Here is a 21,224-nt window from a genome sequence, read left to right on the forward strand (position 1 = left end):
ACATTTTTTGAGGGGGGAGAAAATGTCACAAAAGCTAGTTTACTTTAAAAACTTGGTGTGAAAGAAAACACTGAAGGTTTAACACGAACCTGAGTGCATTTTTATTCTTAGAGGGAATCAACTGTCCCTCGCAGGCCCATGTTATGTATTCACATGGCCACGTGATTTGTGTGTGTGTGTGTGAAATTTGCAAGAGTTCACTGTTTTGATTCACAATAAAACCATTGTATCTTTTACCTTGATCTTCCGCTCCATTGTACTTTAGATTGTACAACTACATAGTTGGTACCTCTAAATATATATCCGTAATGTATGTACATAATATATTATATATTATGTAATGTATGTACATACACATGTACATCGCGCACGCACGATTTTGGAATCTCAGTGATTTAGTCCTCATATTTTAAAGTCCGTAATGAAATTTCTTCTCATTCTCAGTAAATACCCACTTTCATGCTTGTTTTTGTAATTTTAGAAGAGGGCCTACCAAACTGTGTAAGCTTCAGGCCCATCAGAACCTTCCTTGGACTCTGCCTGAGAGACACCAACGACTCCTGAGGCATTCTGCCTGGGCTAATCCACATGACATCCTCATGGTCCTGAAAGTACTTGGAACTCATCATCTCCATGCTGTACGTGGACCTCGTACACTGGAACAACACACTTTATTTCTCCTATAAACACCGTGTCTCTCTGAATCAAATATATCACTCAACTTCAGCCTTCTCATATAGCCATATCTGGCTCTACATTCTAATATTTCCTTCACTACCTCATCCATCCACCCACCCATCCATCCCTCCATAGCACTGTGAGTCAGTAGAGCAAGTAAGATGTGGTTTAAGGCTCTGATCTGAGGATGAATTTCAGGTGCCATAGAAAGATGGCAATCTTGGGACCCAGGTGGCAATCTAATTTCCAAGATGATTTGTGATGCTCTGCCTCATGTTCTTAATGAGAAATATTTATCGACATAATGGATTGATGGCCTATATGTGAAACCAGAACTCCTGATTTTCCCATACTTGTGAGATTGCGGGTGTCTGTTTGGGGTGAAGGGAGAGCAGATGGTCCCTCCTGGGGTGTCACTTATGCCTGACGCATTCACTGAAGAGGGCAGACATGCCTAGGACATGCATCTCTTCTCCTCCACTTGAACCAGCATCACATTTGGGGTATGCAGCTGGATTTGGGGGGTTGGTTGTGTAGATGCTGAGATACCTTCCAGCCTGAGCAGTGGTTAAGGTGGCTCTAAGATGGCCCTAAACTGGTTCTCTATCGTGTGTGTGTGTGTGTGTGTGTGTGTGTGTGTGTGTGTGTCTGATGGGCTAGCCCAACCTGTCACCCACCCTAACCTACTGGATTAAGGAGACCTCCACTCCTCCAGTCATAAGGCAGATGGTGGAAGATCCGGCCCTGACCCTAATTGTTGGCTGGCAGAGCCGCATGGAGATGGCATGCACAGGATTTACAGGTCTCCATACTTACGTATGGATCTGACAAAGAAAAAGTGGAACCCCGAGACACACTAAGGTGACAAGCATGAGAACACTGAATACCCAGAATCCCCTGAAACCTCATCTGGGCATTAGCAGCCCCTAACTCTTGCTACTAGAGAAGCTTCCTTGTTCCTGGAGACCCTGCAAAGACCTCATTTAGGGCAGCCACCTAAACAGATGTTGCTTCTCTTATTCAACATTAATCTCTGCTAACTTCCATTACTGTCGGGCTACTAACAAGGGAAGGTAAGACTAGGTAAGAACACAGCACAAGAGAAAAAAGGCAGTTTTGTTCGGATGGGAAATGCCTTGCATTCAGAAGGAACTGTAGGACCTGGCCCATGAGTAGTTGCAGGAAGTGAGAGAATACATGTGCCAATGGATTTTGAGAATGTTGGACCCGCAAGACAGGGAACAGAATATAAGTCAGTATCAGGAGAACTTACTAATGTGGGAGCACAGAGCTGTGACTTGGCGGGCGGGGGGGGGGGGTTGATGTCCTTAAAGGGGCCAACCCAGCAGCCTGACGTGCATATTGTACAAGCGTGGGCAACAACAGTCTATAGTAAATGACATGGAAGTGCTGGAACTTCCTAGGCAGAGAAAATTGAGGAATTGGTGAGAAGGTCCAGGGGAGTAGGTTTTTAGACAGGATTCGTAATGTGAGATCAGACATCCTCCCTCCAGCCGCCGTTTCCTTGGAGGGTGGGGAAATCACTCCTCAAATAAGGAAGGTGTTGGTGAAGCGGCCCTGACATCTTTGAAGAGCTCAGTGCTGACTCTCCTCTGCAAACCATGGTTGGAAGCATGCGATGCTGGCGTGGAACTGGCAATCAATGGAGATGACGGGATTCTGAAAAGGCAGGGTCCCAATGGTGGCACAGAACTACTGGGGCAAGGAGGGCATCACTTCCATACTGGACAGCAAGGCCAGAACCTGTGGACATACAGATAGTATAGATAGTAGGTAGTAATGTTCTAGGGTCTGGATGTATGGACAGCTGGCTGGGGTATTACTTGATTTTCATAAGGAAAAAAAAAAAAAAACAAGAGCTGGCAAGCAGAAAACTGATGCTAGCAACCTCAGCTGCAGTGGAAAATTGTAGTCCCCCACCAAGTGTCCAGGTCTAAGTCAGCCCACGGGCCCAGAGCCCTTTGATTAAGGTGGAGGTCAGAAAAGCCCAGCCAAACCTTTCCCAAAAACCCGTGTCTGTTTACCAAGGTAAATGTGCACTGTGGTAAGGATACCTGCATTTGAAAAATATATATATATATATATTGAATATGAGCAGAGATGCTTATAAAGGGGCTCCTGAAGTCTAGATAATAACGGAGTTATGCTTCATTTTAATCTGACGGGAAATCTATTGGTTCTGTGGATCACCCAGGGTTTTGTTTTGTTTCCTCCAGGGTCTCAGTATATAGTTGGTAATAATATACTTGGTAGGTGGCAGAATCTTCGTATTAGCACAAGTCCCATTATTTGGAAAGGCACACGTGGAAGCCTATGAAGCCGCTATCTCCTTACAATATAAGAAATTAAAGCAGTACTGATTCTATACTAAGAAAGAAGAGTCAATTATTAAAATCAGAAATGAAAGTGGGCTACATTACTATTGGCCTTACAGAGATTAAAAAAAAAAAAAGATGGCAAGTGAATGCTATGAACAATTGCACACCAAAATTCAGAAAAGTTAGACGAAAAGGACCATTTCCTGGAAACAAACAAACAAAATTCACTCATGAGGAAATAGAAATTCTCAATACACCTATAAAAAATTTAAAAAGAGATTGACTCTATTATCAAGAACCTCAGAACAAAGGAAAGCTCAGGACTTGGTGGCTTCACTGGTGAATTCTACCAAGTGCTTAAAGAAGAATCATAAATCCTTTTCAAACTCTTCCCAAAAAATGGAAGAGGGGGAAACTTCTTATCTCATTCTATGCGGCCAACCTTACCGTGATAGCAAAGTGAGACTAAGACAGCACAAGAAAAGTGCAGACCAATACTCCTTACGAATACAAATGCAAAAGCTAAAAGCGATGCTGGCACACCAAACAGTCCATCTGTTAAAATTCTTTTAATCAAGTTTCCTTGATTAAAAGAATTTTAATTAAAAGGATTACACATCATGACAAAGTGGGATTTATCACAGGAATGTAAAGGTGGTTCAACATATGAAAATACGTTGAAATAGCACACCACATTAACAAAATGAGGGGAACAAACCACATGATTACCCCAAAATCATGCAGAAAATGCATGTGACAAAATCCAATACTCTTTCATGATAGAAAGCATTCAGAAAACTAGGATTAGAAGGGAACGTCCTCAACTTAGAGATGGGCATTTATGAAGAACACACAGCTAATATCATACTCCATGACGGGTATTAAGGAGAGCACGTGTTGGGATGAACACCGGGTGTTATATGCAACTAATGAATCGTTGAACAATACAATAAAAACTTACGATATACTGTATTTTGGCTAACTGAATATAATGAAAAAAAAAAAGCAGAGGTTAAAAAAAAATTTGAATGAATGCATCCCCCTAAAACCACAAACAAGTCAAAATGTTCACTCCTGCCATTTCTATTCAACATTGTACTGAACATTCTAGGCAGAGCAACTGGTCAAGGAAAAGAAATAAAAGGCATCAAATGTGGAAAAGAAGAAGTAAAACTATTTGCAGGTGACAGAATCTTACATATTAAAAATATCCTAAGAAATGCATTACAAAAGCGATTAGAGCTAATAAATGAATTCTGCAAAGTTGCAGAATAAAAAATCAGCACACAATATCCAGTTATGTACCCATATGTTGGCAGCGAACATTCTGAAAAGGAAACTAAGAAGTGTGCCCGGGTGGCTCAGTCGGTAAAGCATCTGACTCTTGATCTCAGGGTTCTGAGTTCAAGCCCCACATTGGGCGTGGAGCCTACTTAAAAAAGAAAGAAAGGAAGGAAAGAAAGAAAAGAAGGAAGGAAGGAAGGAAGGGAGGAAGGAAGGAAGGAAGGAAGGAGAAAGAAAACCAAGAAAATAATTCCATTTACCGTAGCACCAAAAAGAATAAAGACCTGGGTGTCATATGTGACTAATGAATCATTGAACACTACATCAAAAGCTAATGATGTACTATATGTTGGCTAACTGAACGTAATAATAATAAATAAACTAAAAAAATTTTTTTAAAGATACTTAGGAATAAATTTAGCCTGCACGCGGAAAGCTATGAAACATTGTTGAAAGAAGTTAAAGAAGACCTAAATAAATGTAAAGACACCTTGCGTTCATGGATTGGAAGAGGTAATGTTGTTAAGATGGCAACACTCTCCAAATTTATCTACAGTTTCAGTGTGATCCCCATCATAATCCCAACGCCCTATTTGTAGAAACAGAAAAAGTAATCCTCAAATTCATATAGAATTGCAAGGGACTCCAACACCAGAGCAAACTTGAGAACAAAGAACAAAGTTAGAGGACTCACACTTTCCAATTTCAAAACCTACTACAAAGCTACAGTAATTAAGATTGTGTGGTATCATCACAAGGCTAGGCACTTAGGCCAGTAGAATAAAACTGAGGGTCCACGAATAAACACATACACATACGGTCACTGATTTTTCAGCAGGGGTGCCAAGACCATCCAGTGGGAAAAGAACAGTCTTTTCAACAAATGGTGCTGGGACAACTGGGTGTCCACATGCAAAAAAGGAGGAAGCTAGACCCTTTTGTCAGAACAGACACAAAATGAACTCAAAATGGATCAGAGACTTCAATTTAGGAGCTAAAACCATAAAACTCTGTGAAGAAAACTTAGGGGTGAATCTTCATGACCTTGGGTTTGGCGTTGGTCTCTTAGATATAGCACCAAACACACAAGCAACACAAGAAAAACAAATGCGCAAATTGGACTTAACCAAAATGTTAGCATGAGGGGACACTTGCAAGAGAGTGAAAAGACAGCCAGTGGCATGGGAGGAAATATTTTCAAATCATGTATCTGGAAAGGGTCTAGTATCTAGAACATATAAAGAACACTCACGACTCAACAACAAAAAGACAACCACACTTTAAAATGGACTAAAGATGTGAATGTAGACATTTCTCCAGAGAAGAGAAGATATACAAACAGCCGACGAGCACGTGAACAGATGCTCAGCATCATTAGTCCTTAGAGAAGTGAAAATCAAAACTACAAGGAGACATCTCTTCACACCCACTAAGAATGCTGTAATTTTTTTTTAAAGGAAAGTAATTTCTTCGAATAAAATTTCTGCCCCTCCCCTCTCTTCTTCTTCTTGGATCTTATACTGCAAATGTTATTATGCTTGATGGGTGATGTCACTGAGTTCCTTCAACCTATTTTCATTTTTTATTATTCTTTTTTCTTTTTGCGGTTCAGCTCGGTTGCTTTCCATTACCCTGCCTTCCAGATTGTTAGTCCGTTCTTCTGTATCCTCTAATCTGCTATTGATTCCCTCTAGTGTATTTTTTATTTGACTTGTTGAATTCTTCATCCCTGACAGGTTCTTTTTTATATTTCCTCCATCTTTACTGAAGGTCTCACTGCAACTACATGGATGGGCCTAGAGGGTATCATGCTAAGTGACATAAGTCAGGTAGAGAAAGACAAATGCCATATGATTTCCCTCATATGTGGAATTTAAGAAACAAATGAACAACCAGAGTAAAAAAAAAAAAAAAAAAAAAAGACAAAGAAAAAAAACCAGACTCTTAAATACAGAGAACAAATTGGTGGTTGCCAGAGGGGAGGTGGGTGGGGGGACAGGTGGAACAAATAAAGGGGATTAAGAGTACATTTCTCAATTGCAATGAGCCCTGAGTAATGTATAGAATTATAGAATGATCATATGGTACACCTGAAAGTAATAAAACGCTGTAGGTTAATTTTTTTTTAAATACAAAGAAAGTGCAATTGCAGAGTCATAGGGAAGCTCTATTTTTAATTTCTTAAGGAATCTCCACAATGTTCTCCAAAGTGGCTGCACCAACTTGCATTCCCACCAACAGTGTAAGAGGGTTCCCCTTTCTCCACATCCCCTCCAACACATGTTGTTTCCTGTCTTGCTAATTTTGGCCATTCTAACTGGGGTAAGGTGATATCTCAATGTGGTTTTAATTTGAATCTCCCTGATGGCTAGTGATGATGAACATTTTTTCATGTGTCTGATAGCCATTTGTATGTCTTCATTGGAGAAGTGTCTGTTCATATCTTCTGCCCATTTTTTGATATGATTATCTGTTTTGTTTGTGTTCAGTTTGAGGAGTTCTTTATAGATCCTGGATATCAACCTTTTGTCTGTACTGTCATTTGCAAATATCTTCTCCCATTCCGTGGGTTGCCTCTTTGTTTTGTTGACTGTTTCCTTTGCTGTGCAGAAGCTTTTGATTTTGATGAAGTCCCAAAAGTTTATTTTGGCTTTTGTTTCCTTTGCCTTTGGAGACATATCTTGAAAGGAGTTGCTGTGGCTGATACCGAAGAGATTACTGCCTATGTTCTCCTCTAGGATTCTGATGGATTCTTGTCTCACGTTGAGGTCTTTTATCCATTTTGAGTTTATTTTTGTGTACGGTGTAAGAGAATGGTCGAGTTTCATTCTTCTACATACAGCTGTCCAGTTTTCCCAGCACCATTTATTGAAGAGGTTCCTCAAGAAATTGAAAATAGAGCTTCCCTATGACCCTGCAATTGCACTACTGGGTATTGACCCCAAAGATACAGATGTAGTGAAAAGAAGGGCCATCTGTACCCCAATGTTCATAGCAGCAATGGCCACGGTCGCCAAACTGTGGAAAGAACCAAGATGCCCTTCAACGGACGAATGGATAAAGAAGATGTGGTCCATATACACTATGGCGTATGATGCCTCCATCAGAAAGGATGAATACCCAACTTTTGTAGCAACATGGATGGGACTGGAAGAGATGATGCTGAGGGAAATAAGTCAAGCAGAGAGAGTCAATTATCATATGGTCTCACTTATTTGTGGAGCCTAACAAATAGCATGGAGGACAAGGGGAGTTAGAGAGGAGAAGGGAGTTGAGGGAAATTGGAAGGGGAGGTGAACCATGAAAGACTATGGACTCTGAAAAACAATCTGAGGGGTTTGAAGCGGCGGGGGGTGTGAGGTTGGGGGAACCAGGTGGTGGTATTAGAGAGGGCACGTATTGCATGGAGCACTGGGTGTGGTGCAAAAACAAGGAATACTGTTATGCTGAAAATAAAAAATAAATAAATTAATTAATTAATTAAATAAAAATACAAAGAAAGGGGCACCTGGGTGGCTCAGTCGGTTTAGCATCTGCCTTTGGCTCACATCCCGATCCCAGGGTCCTGGGATCAAGCCCCCACTTAATGGCCCCCTGCTCAGCTGGGGGACTGCTTCTCCCTCTCTCTCTGCCACTCTCCCTCTGCTGCTCTCCCTGCTCATTCTCTCTCTCTCTCTCTCTCTCTCTCTAATAAATAAATAAATAAAATCTTTTTAAAGAATATTTTTTAAAAATTTTAGAAAGGGGCGCCTGGGTGGCTCTGTGTGTTGAGCCTCTGCTTTCAGCTCAGGTCATGATCTCAGGGTCTTGGGATCAAGCCCCACATCGGGCTCTCTGCTCAGCAGGGAGCCTGCTTCACCCTCTCTCTCTGCCTGCCTCTCTGCCTACTTGTGATCTCTCTCTCTCGCTCGCTCTCTCAAATAAATAAATAAAATCTCAAAAAAAAATAAAAAAAATAAAAATTTTAGAAAAGGACAATAATTAGAGTTGGCAAAAATGTGGAGAAATTGGAACCCTCATATATTGCTGGTGGAAATATAAAACGGTGCAGCCACCACGTAAAACAATTTGAATGATTCCTCAGTAGGTTAAATATAGAACTACCATATGGGATGCCTGAGTGGCTCACTGGGTAAAGGCTCTGCCTCCGGCTCAGGTCATATTCTTAGGGTCCTGGGATCGAGTCCCACATCGGGCTCTCTGCTCGGCGGGGAGCCTGCTTACCCCCTTGCCCCGCCTGCCTCTCTGCCTACTTGTGATCTCTGTCAAATGAATGAATGAATGAATGAATGAATTAAATCTTTTTAAAAATGGAATATTACTCAGCCATAAAAAGGAATGAAATCTTGCCATTTGTAATGACGTGAATGGAGCTAGAGAGTATCATGTTAAGCAAAATAAGTTAGTCAGATAAGACAAATAGCGTATGATTTCACTCACATGTGGAATTTAAGAAACATAACAGGGGCGCCTGAGTGGCTCAGTGGGTTAAAGCCTTTGCCTTCGGCTCAGGTCATGATCCCGGGGTCCTGGGATCCAGCCCTGCATCGGGCTCTCTGCTCAGCAGGGAGCCTGCTTCCTCCTCTCTCTGTGTCTGCCTCTCTTCCTACTTGTGATCTCTGTCTGTCAAATAAATAAATAAAATCTTTAAAAAAAAAAAGAAACATAACAGATGAACATGGGGGTCGGGGAGAAAGAGAGAGGCGAACCACAAAACTTAACTCTCAACTATAAAGAACATACTGAGGGCTGCTGGAGAGGGGAGGTTGGTGGGGGAAATGGGTTAAATGTTTGATGGATGTTAAAGAGGACACCTGTTGTGATGTGTTGTGATGAGCACTGGGTGTTGTATGTAAGTGATGAATCACTAAATCCTACATTGAAACTAATAATACACTGCAGGTTAGCTAACTGGAATTTAAATAAAAATTTGGAAGAAGAAAACAAAGGAAGTGGAAATACCATATGATCCAGTAATTCCACTACTGGGTATTCAACCAAAGAGCATGAGAACACGGATTCAAAAAGATATGCATCCCTATGTTCAGCACAACATTATTTACAATAACCAAGATATGGGAGCAACCTAAGTGTCCACTGATAGACAAGTGGATAAAGAAGATATGGTATTTTATACATACATATGGACATAGTATAGGTAGATAGACGGATGGATAGAGATATAGACATATATATATATATATATATGTCTATATCTCTATATATCTATATATATCTATATCTCTCTCTATATATATAGTGTAATGGAATATTTCTCAGTCCTTAAAAAGAAACGAGATCTTGCCATTTGGGACAACATGGATGAACCTAGAAGATATGATGCCAAGTGAAATAAGTCAGAGGAAGGCAAATGCAATACCATTTTACTTATATGTGGAATCCAAAAAACAAAGCAAATAACAAAGGAAACAGAAACAGACTGATCAATACAGAGAACTGGTGGCTGCCGGGGGGAGGGAGGAGGAGCATAAAAGGCGAAGGGGACTAAGAGGTACAAACTTCCCGTATAAAATAAATAAGTCGGGGAGATGAAAAGTATGACAAAGGGAATACAGTCACCAAAACCGTGATAATGTATGGTGATGAATGGTAACCACACTCCTGGTGATGAACATTGTGTAATGTATAGAATTGTCAAATCACTCTGCTGTGTGCCTGAAACACACTCTGTTGTGTGCCCAATGTATTTTATGTCAATTAAACTTCAACAAGAAACAAAGTGCAAGGTAGACTAATGGATTCAGTGTGACAATGTATGAAAATTTCAACAATAAATTTTCAGATTCCACCGTGCAAGTGTTAAAGAAATTACCCTTGGTTGAATTTTATATAGTTCCAAAGAAAAGTATCCACAATTATCTCAAAAGGCTCAACCACTTCTCCTAGAGTTCATGGACATCTCTAGAGAAAAGTGACTGCAATACCAGGTTTTATTACTTAGATATAGTTCTTCTTTGAAAATCTTGGCCTGAAAGTCTTCACTATCTTTTAATTTTTCTTTAGTTTTACTAAAATAAGGTAAGGCTACTAAAATGCCTCCCCCTTTTCCAATGATATATCTGTATAAGGCCCAATTTTCCTCGTGTACATCCACCAAAATAACACATCTCAACAGTTCAGATGCGGAAGCAGTTAGTAAAGTTCAGCTGTCCTCTATGAAGCCAGATATTAAAGAGATTTGCTCGACTTATTTCACTTAGTGTACTGCCCTCCAGTTCCATCCAAGTCGATGCAAATGGTAGCTCTTTATCCTTTCTGATGGCGGGGGAATATGCCATTGTATATATGTACCCCATCTTCTTTATCCATTCACCTGTTGGAGCACTGGTTGGCATACACAACTAATGAATCATTGAACACCACATCAAAAACTAATGATATAGTGTATGTTGGTTAACTGAACTTAATAAAAAAGAGATGGGGCACCTGGGTGGCACAGTGGGCTAAGCCTCTGCCTTTGGCTCAGGTCATGATCTCGAGGTCCTGGGATTGAGCCCTGCCTCGGGTTCTCTGCTCGGCGGGGAGCCTGCTTCTCCCCGTCTCTCTGCCTGCCTCTCTGCCTACTCGTGGTCTCTGTGTGTCAAATAAATAAATAAAATATTTAAAAAGAGAGAGAGAGATTTGCAAAAATGTAGATCAATACCACTCCTACCCCTAAATTTTTTGGTTTTTGAATTTTTCAGAAGTTTTTTGTGCTTACATGGTTATTTTAATTGAGTTAATAAATACTTTGAAAGTGTCTTAGTATCATGTTTGAATACACTAAATACTGATGGACATAACACATAACACCCAAAGGTACCTCTTCAATAATCCTTAAGAGACAGAAAGGGTCATGAGACCAAAATGTTTGAGAACCGCCATATATATACACACACACACATATGTGTGTGTGTGTGTGTGTGTGTGTGTGTGTGTGTGTGTGTGTGTAATTTTGCTGGTTTCCTTGGGAGGAAACCTTTATGGATAAGGGCAGGTGATGTGAGGAGCACTGGGTGTTATATGCAACAAATGAATCTTGAACATTCTACCAAAAACTAATTATGTACCATATGTTGGCTAACTGGATTTAAATTTTTAAAAAGAGGAGACAGGTAAAATTGCATAAAAGAAATAAAGTGGTATAGTTACATGTCCACAGTTTGGGAATCTGGAGGCCTCATTTCTATTCTGGGCCCAACAGTTTGACCACGAATAGACCACTTGGTCACTGTGTAACTCTATGTCTTTCCCCATGACTTGGAGCTCACTGTATCTGCTCCCAACTCATCCTATCCAAGGGACAGAAACAGAGGCACACTGGCAGTATTATATAGCACTTCTCTGACTTGCCCTTCTCAACATTTTCAGGACTTCCAAGTCTCGTCAAATCTGCCCCCACTGCTTCTAACTGCACGCAACTTATTTCTGAGAGGGAGTTTGCAGGGAACACTAGCTTTCAGAGCAGAGTCTGGGTCTGCTTCATTTAGCTGCCCTGTGCACATCTATGACCAGTGCATGAGCAGAATCACTGGGCTATGAAGTTGCCATTTTCCAGGATCTGCTATCTCTACTATTCTAGAGGTCCCAGGAGCCTTCCAGGAATTGCTTCTTGGCCTGGTATCATAGGAGAAACCCTGTCTTGGGCAGAATGCTTTCTAGTTCTAGTCTTAGCTCTGCTCATGGCCAGCCAGATAACTGCAGAAAAGTTGATCAACCTTGATACTGGAAAGTCATTTCTAAAAGCATCAAAGCCAGTGGTCTAGGCCCAGACCCTGTGAAAAAAAGCTCTTTATAACTGCCCAAACCTATTTGAAGAGAAGGAGGTGAGGATCTGGATTTCACAGCCAAGCCCCACCCGCCTCCATGCCTCCAGATGTGGCTCCCTGAATTTCTGCTCCCAACTGTCTGGCACCAAAAGGTAACCCTTAAATTTGGGCTTTGGAGTTGGGCTTTTAGGAAGTCAGGAAGGGTGCAGAATTCTGACAACTGAAATCTAGCAGGGGGGGGCAAGGGGAAACATTAAATTCAGAATGAGAAGTAGAACCATAGTTGACAAAGGTGTTAGATTGACACTGGGGTACAGACAACACTTGCTGCTTTGGACATCAAGTAAAAGAGAAACCTGACTTGTGTGTGTGTGATTCACAGAAGAATTTATTCAAAAGGTATTAAGGAGGGCACGTATTGCATGGAGAACTGGGCATTGTACACAAACAATGAATCTTAGAACACTGCATCAAAAACTCATGATGCGCTGTATGGTGACTGACATAACATAATAAAAAATTTAAGAAGGTAGTTTTGAAAAAAAAATACATGTGGAATTTGAGTTCTATGTGTTCAACTTGATAAGAAGTCATCAGCAAAGGAGAGTGGGAAGTAGTGGACGAATACAGTAGAAAAGCAAGTAAGCATGATATCTCGGAAGAAGAGAAGGGGATCAACAGTGTCGTATCATCGGAGTCCCAGCAAATGTGGCTCCTTCGTTCACTCAGCAGGCCTTTCCTGAGCACCTATTTTCAGGTGCTGTACTGATTCTCATAAGGTCAGAAGAGTAAAACCTTTCACCGGGCCACGGTGTTGGGGGAAGCAGAGGCACCTCTTTTGGGACCCTAAGAGGAGTGACCTATGGGCTCTAGTGGCCTCACTCCCTTTTAGCGCCTACCATCTGACTAGAGGCCACATGGTTCTCCCTGTTGCGTTCATCTGCTCATGTCCCTCTCATCTCCCATCCCTTGTCGTCCCCACCACTACTTCTGTCTTGGCTCCTCAGGACTCCAGAATTCTCATAAATGATTTGTCTAATACTGTGGTCTCTCCATTCCTTGTCTTTCTCAACTCTTAAGATCATCTCAGCTGTGCTGCCTTGGCCACCCACTGCTATGGTCATATCCCTTGCCTACTATTACCTCCAACTGCTACCAAGAATCCCACTCCCCAACCACCACTTGTATCTCACTTCCACACTCACCTTATTCATGAACAATTGCTCAGCCCAACCACTGTGCCTCCCACCTACTCAATGGCCCCAACCCTGCATATCATTGCATTCCTGCTTGCCCGGCTTAAACTCCACAGACCAGCATAATGATCACTCCTTCCCTCCACTCGCCTCACAACACATTCACCTGGTCAGACACCAACACAATGACGCCAGCTGGTTTCCCCCTTTAAATGGGTCAGCACTAATCTGAAGTCACTCCTTAATACCACCCAGAAATCCACTGCATTTTTCTGGTCCGTTCATTCTCTTACTTGGCTAGTTCACTCATTTCCTCTCTTCAAACTTACCACTGTTCCTCCTCATCTCAGCTGATCATACCAGCACATGGTAATATTGCCCATTTTGAAGAAACAAGAGCCTCTTTCCATCCCACATTCCCCTCCAGCTCCCACCCCATTTCTCCATCCCTTTGCACAGAAACGCTCCTTGAAAGATCTGTTGCCACAGCCTCTCTCCACCTCCTCCCCTCCCAATCTTTCTTTAACCACTGTATTAACCTCCCATCCATACCCACCACTGCAATGGCTCTTGCCAAAATCACCAATGAGTTTTCTTTCTCCTGCTAAATCCAATATCATTTCTCAGTCCTCAGCTATCGAATTCTTCAGCAACATTCAAAGTAGTTGATCACTCCTGCTTTTTAAAACTCTCTTCCCCCACGCTTCTGGGACATTACAATCACATGCTCTTGACCTGTCTCCCAAGCAAGGTGTGGGGCAGTCCTCCTTTGTCAGGTGCTCCTGCCCTCTCTCCAACATTCTCTGCTGGTTTTCTATACCACCGTCCCAGGGGGATGCCCCCTGGGAGGCCCTGCTGACCAGGAACTATGTGATTCAACTTCTTAGGGTCCAAGCCTATCTCGGCCTAGTAACCTGAAAAGATACTGTCAGAAATAATTCATGTTTTCCTCTTCTTTATTTGTTTTTATTTTTTTTATTTTTTTAAGTTTTTATTTATTTATTTGACAGGCAGAGATCACAAGTAGGCAGAGAGGCAGGCAGAGAGAGAGGAAGGGAAGCAGCCTCCCCGCCGAGCAGAGAGTCTGACATGAGGCCCAATCCCGGGACCCTGGGATCATAACCTGAGCCAAAGGCAGAGGCCCTAACCCACTGAGCCACACAACGCACCCCTATTTTTTTTAAATATTTTATTTATTTTTTTATTTAGTCTAATTAACCAGCATATAGTACATTAGTTTTTGATGTACTGTTCAATGATTCATTAGTTGTGTATAACACCTGGTGCCCACCACGTCACATGCCCTCCTTAATGCCCGTCACCCAGGTACCTCATCTACCCACCCCCCTCCCTTCTGTAACCCTCGATTTGTTTCCCAGAGTCCACAGTCTCTCGTGGTGTGTCTCCCCCTCTGACTCCTCCTCCTTCACTTTTCCTTTCCTTCTCCTAATGTCCTCCATGCTATTCCTTGTGCTCCGCAAGTAAGTGAAACCAGATGATAATTGTCTTTCTCTGCTTGACTGAGTTCATTTAGCATAATCTCCTCCAGTCCCACCCATGCTGATACAAAAGTTGGGTATTCATCCTTTTTGATGAATAATGTTCCATTGTGCATATGGATCACATCTTTTTTATCCATTCATCTGCTGAAGAGTATCTCGGCTCCTTCCACAGTTTGTATTGTGGCCATTGCTGCTATGAAACTGGGGTACAGATGGCCCCTCTTCTCACTACATCTGTATCTTTTGGGTCAATACCCAGTAGTGCAATTGCAGGGTCATAGAGAAGCTGTAATTTTAATTTCTTAAGGAATCTCCACACAGTTTTCCAAAGTGGCTGCACCAACTTGCATTCCCACCAACAGTGTAAGAGGGTTCCCCTTTCTCCACATCCCCTCCAACACACGTTGTTTACTGTCTTGTTGATTTTGGCCATTCTAACTGGTGTAAGGTGGTATCTCAATGTGGTTTTGATTTGAATCTCCCTGATGGCTAATGATGATAAACATTTTTTCATGTGTCTTTTAGCCACTTGTATGTCTTCTTTGTAGAAGTGTCTGTGCATAAACAATGAATCTTGGAACACTGAGAAAATAAAATAAAAATTTTTAAAAAGTTAACCTGCTGTAATCCTCACATCCAATGATCCCACTGAGCATCTCCATTCATCCATAGTCTCTGTCTCCAGTGTTAATATTCTGGTGCTGAGAAAAGGCCAAGGATTCAGTAAAGGAATTATAATAGTCATAGGGCTTTCCTGTATTATGAATTTTCTGATGATGCATAAGGGATGCATTTTGGCCTAAGACTTTTTCACATTCCTTACATTTATAGGGTTTCTCTCCAGTGTGTGTTCTTAGATATTTTGTAAAGTGTGAGCTCTGGTGAAGGTTTTCCCACATTGTTTACATTTGTGGGGTTTCTCTCCAGTGTGAACTCCCTGATGTTCCATAGGCATGCACTTTTACTAAAAGCTCTTCTACATTTTGTGCATTCATAGGGCTTCTCTCCTGTGTGTGTCCTTTGATGCTGAATAAGCCCTGAGGGGCCACTAAAGGCTTTTCCACATTCATCACATCTATAGGGTTTCTCTCCAGTGTGAACAAATACATGTCTAGAAAAGGACGAGATATCAGCAAAGGTGTTTCCACATTCATTGCATTTTTAGGGTCTCTCTCCAGTCTGGATCCTTTGATGCCGGGTTGGGTAGGTGCTGTGGCTGAAGGCCTTTCCACACTCATTGCACTTGTATGGCTTCTCCTTAGTGTGAAAGCATGTATTTTGGGCCAGCTGCATGCTCTTGTTGAAGGCCTTCCCACACTCACTGTACTCATTTGGCTTTTCTCCACTGTAAGTCCTCAGTTGCTGTTTAAGGAACAAGCTCTTGCTGAAGGTCTTCTCACATTCAAGACAGTCATAGGGCTTCTCTCCAGTGTGTATCCGCTGATAGTCAATTAGAGATATGCTCGGAGTAAATGCTTTCCCACATTCATTACACTCATACAGCTTTTTTCTGGTATGAGTTCAAAGGTGCTCAGTCAGGTGTATGCCCTGGCTGAAGGCTTTTCCACATTCATTGCATCAGAAAGGCTTCTCTCTCCAATAAGAGCTGCCTGATGGTGAATAAGAGATGAGTTCTGGCTGAAGTTTTTCTCACACTTACTGCACATTAAGGGATTTTATCCTGTATGAAATCTCAGGTGTTTTATCAGAGATGAGTTCTGGCTGAAGGTTTTCCCCACACTCGTGGCATGAACAAGGTTTGTCTCCAGTGTCAATTATCTTGTGCTGAATAAGCCCTGAAAGGCCATAGAAAGTTTTCCAGCAGTCAAGACACCTATAGGGTTTCTCTCCTGTATGAATCAATATGTGATGAGTGAGGAAGGAGGCATCTTTAAAGACATTTAAAGGTCTTCCCACACTCACGGCATTCATAGGGTCTCTCTCCAGTGTGGATCTTATGATTGTGGGTCAGGTGTGTCCTATAGCTGAAGGCCTTTCCACACTCATGGCACTCATAGGGCTTCTCCTTGCTGTGGATCTGTGTGGTGAGTCAGGTGTGTGCTCTCGTTGAAGGCCTTCCCACATTCACTGCATTGATAGGGCTTACTGTCCTGGGTGGATTCTCTAGTGGTCAATGATGACCTCTGGATGAAAGCTTTCTCACTTTCACTACATTTAAAGGGTTTGTCTCCTATATCAGATCTTTGATGCTTTGTAAGAAATGAGCTCTGGATGAAGACTTCCCCATATTCCTTACATATAAAGTGTTTTTCTCCAGTATGAATGTCCTAATGCCGAATTAAGGTGGAATGGTCACAGAAGGACTTCCCACACTCACTACAAAGTTGCAGTTTCTTTTCTGCACTAAAGCCCTGCTGAATAATCAGGTTTAAATTTGATGTCAGACTCCCTATGTGTGTATCACATGTAAGGAGATTTTCTCCTTTAGGAATTCCCTATTGTGAAACAAGAATTAGCTGCAGACTGAAGCATCCCTCAATTTATAGGTAGTGACCTCCTATAGGTTGCTCTTCTTCAATATGACTCCTTGTCCTGAATGTCTTTCTAAGTGGTCCTCACATCCCCAATTCTCATGTAACACAGAGTCCCAGGGACCATTCCTTTTAGTCTTTCTATAGTTGTTCCCTGCGATGAATCTTATTCAAAAATGTCCTGCTGGGAAGTTGATTCCTTAGTCTCAGGTCTGGTTTCCCAATCTGAAAGCAATACAAAAGTGGCATTTGGGCCAGGGACATGCAATGAAAAACTACCTTTAAGGCATACATGCTGTCAACAATTTTTTGAGTCACCTCTGTAGTTTTAGAAGGGGATTAGAATTAACATATGGTTTCACTCATATGTGGACTATAAGAAATAGTGCACAGGATCATAGGGAAAGGGAGGGAAACAGAACAGGAGGAAATCAGAGGGAGACAAACCATGAGGGACTCTGGACTCCAGGAAACAAACCGAGGGTTGCAGAAAGGGAGGTGGATGGGGGGATGGGGTAACTGGGTGATGGGCATTAAGGAGGGCATGTGATGTGATGAGCGCTGGGTGTTATACACAACTAATGAACCACTGCGCATTATACCAAAAGTAATGATGTACTGTATGTTGGCTAATTGAATTTAAATAAAAAAAATATAAAAAGGGGGGATTAGAATAGAGAGGTGGACAAGCACACAAATGAACAGATAACACAAGTGGTACATAACATCAAAAACTAATAATGTTATGCTCCACAAATAAGTGAAACCATATGATAATTGACTCTCTCTGCTTGACTTATTTCACTCAGCATAATCTCTTCCAGGGTATTGGAGAGGGCACGGATTACATGGAGCACTGCGTGTGGTGCAAAAACAATGAATACTGTTATGCTAAAAAACAAACAAACAAACAAAAAACAAAAAAAAACTAATGATGTACTCTATGGTGACTAACATAACATTAAAAAAAGAAATAAATGCCAAGGAGAATGCTATGATCTGAATGTTTGTGTCCCCACAAAATTCATATGTTGAAACCTAATAGAGTGATGGTATTAGGAACTGGGGCTTTTGAGAAATAATTAGGTCATGAGGGTGGAGCCCTCAGGAGTGGGATTAGTGGCCTTATAAAAGAGATCTGGAGAGCTCTCTTATCCCTTCTGCTGTGTGAGGACATAGTGAGAAGACAGCTATCTATAAACCAGAAAGAGGGCTCTCACTAGAACCTGAATCTGCTGGTGCCTTGTCTTGGACTTCCAGCCTCTGGAACTATGGGAAATAAATGTCTGTTTCTTATCAGTCACCAAGTCTGTGGTATTTTGTTGTAGCAGCCCAAACTGACTAAAACAGAGAGCTTCAGTAGGTCATAGGATAGCTGGGAAAGAAAGCCGTGGGAAAGGCTATAGAGAAGGACTGGAGATAATGAGTAACCACAGAAGATAATCCCAGGACTCAGCCTGGGAAGACTGGGAGATATGAGGACTGTGCCGGGTTGAGTCTCTTTCTATGTTCTTAACTATTATCTTGGATCATTTATCTAATGGCCTCTTGGGTGGTTTCCTTCTTTCCAATCTCTCCTGATTTATCATGATAAATCTTGCATATTGTCAGTAAGAAAAATAAAAACTCACAGGTTAAAATACAGATAGTATTTTCCTCTCTTATTCTAGTGGATAGTTACTTTTGTCTGAAAAAAGAGCATACAGAAAGATGCTGGGAATTTGTTGATTAAAATTTTGGAAGATGTTTTTTTATTTTATTTTATTTTATTTTATTTTATTTTATTTTATTTTATTTTATTTTTTCAATGTTCCAAGATTCATTGTTTATGTACCACACTCAGTGCTCCAGGCAACACATGCCCGCCTTCATACCCACCACCAGGCTCACCTAACCCCCCCTCCTTCCCCTCCAAAACCCTCAGTTTGTTTCTCAGAGCCCACAGTCTCTCATGCTTCATCTCCCCCTCCAATTTCCCCCAACTCCCTTTTCTTTTCCTTCTCCTAACCTCCTCCATGTTATTCCTTGTGTTCCACAAGTAAGTGAAACCGTATGATATTGACTCTCCCTGCTTGACTTATTTCACTCAGCATAATCTGCTCCAGTCCCATCCATGTTGATACAAAAGTTGGGTATTCAACCTTTCTGATGGCTGTGTAATATTCCATTGTATATATGGACCATATATTCTTTTTTTTTTTAAAGATTTTATTTATTTATTCGACAGACAGAGATCACATGTAGGCAGAGAGGCAGGCAGAGAGAGAGAGAGAGAGGAGGAAGCAGGCTCTCCACTGAGCAGAGAGCCCGATGCGGGGCTCGATCCCAGGACCCTGAGATCATGACCTGAGCCGAAGGCAGAGGCTTTAACCCACTGAGCCACCCAGGTGCCCCTGGACCATATATTCTTTATCCATTCATCTGTTGAAGGGTATCTTGGATCTTTCCATAGCTTGGCAGTTGTGACCATTGCTGCTATGAACATTGGGGTGAACATACTTTATAATACAACAATAGACATCTCTTGGCAAAGAACAAAGAGCTTATCTGCAAATGACTTTTACAATGTGTTAATTTACAGGAGATTCATCAAAGTGATAAAGAATTCTAAATACAGAGAGCAAATTGATGGTTGACAGAGTGAAGGGGGGGGTGAGGAGTTGGACCAAATGGGTGAAAGGGAGTGGGAGATACAAGGTTCCAGTTATGGAATGAATAAGTCACAAGAATAAAAGGCACAGTATAAGGAATATAATCAATGATATTGTAATAGTGATGTATGAAGACAGATGGTAACTATGCTTGTGAACATAGCATAATGTATAGACTCATAGAATCTCTATGTTGTATACCTGAAACTAATATCATTAATGGTATTAGTATGTATAACATTGTGTGTAAAATATCCTCAAATTAAACAAAATTGAATTCTGAAAGGATTCAAGAAGGAAAAAAAACTGGTAAGGCCAAATACTATAGTGGACAAGATATGTGGCTTGGAGAAATAATGTCTAGTTATTTTCAAGTGACAAGATAGGAGTAGCAGTTCAAGACCCATCTTAAGTCTTCAGCTTTCTATATATAATACACAAAATAGAGGAGACAAAGATAATTAAACTGAAATTGTTCATGTGAACAGGGTTTAACATCAACTGAGATTTACTCATTAATAGATTACGGCAACAGAAGTGAGACTGAAGGAATATGAAAGTAATGAAAATATCAGAAGAAAGTAGCCAACTTAACTATGAATTAGTAATAGTGAGAAAAGAGAACAAAGTTTGTGACTTTACACAGTCAAACCATCCTACCTCCCTCTGCCTCGTTCATCAGCTCCATAGACCTTTCCTGATCCTAATTCTACCCTTTCAACTGAAAGTGATCTTTGCTTCCCTTTTTTGAGGGGGATGTTAAATGTATTTTTTAAGTTTGTATTTTCATTCCAATTAGTTAACATAGAGTGTAATACTAAATTGTGGTATACAATATAGTTATTCAACACTTCCATACAATACTTGGTGCTCATGACAACTGCACTCCTTCACCCCATCAACTATTTCCCCCATCTCCCCACCTCCCCTCTCATAACCATCAGTGTCTTCTCTGTAGTTGAGTGTTTCTTGTTTGTCTCTCATCACCTCCTTCTATGTTCATTTGTTTTGTTTCTTAAATTCCACATGAATGAAATCATATGGTATTTGTTTTTCTCTCACTGACTTATTTAGCTTAGCATTATACTCTCTGTTCCATCCATGTTGTTGCAAATGGTTAAAATTTTATTCAATCTGATGGCTAAGTAGTAGTCTGTTGTATATGTATATACACCATCTTCTTTATCCATTCATCAGTCAATGGCTGTTTCCATAATTTGGCTATTGTAGATAATGCTGCTATAAATATTGGGGTGAATGTATCCCTTTGGATCTGTATTTTTGTATCCTTTGGGTAAATACCTAGTAGTGTA

Source organism: Lutra lutra, chromosome X, assembly GCF_902655055.1.
Source record: "Lutra lutra chromosome X, mLutLut1.2, whole genome shotgun sequence".
Lineage (NCBI taxonomy): Eukaryota > Metazoa > Chordata > Mammalia > Carnivora > Mustelidae > Lutra > Lutra lutra.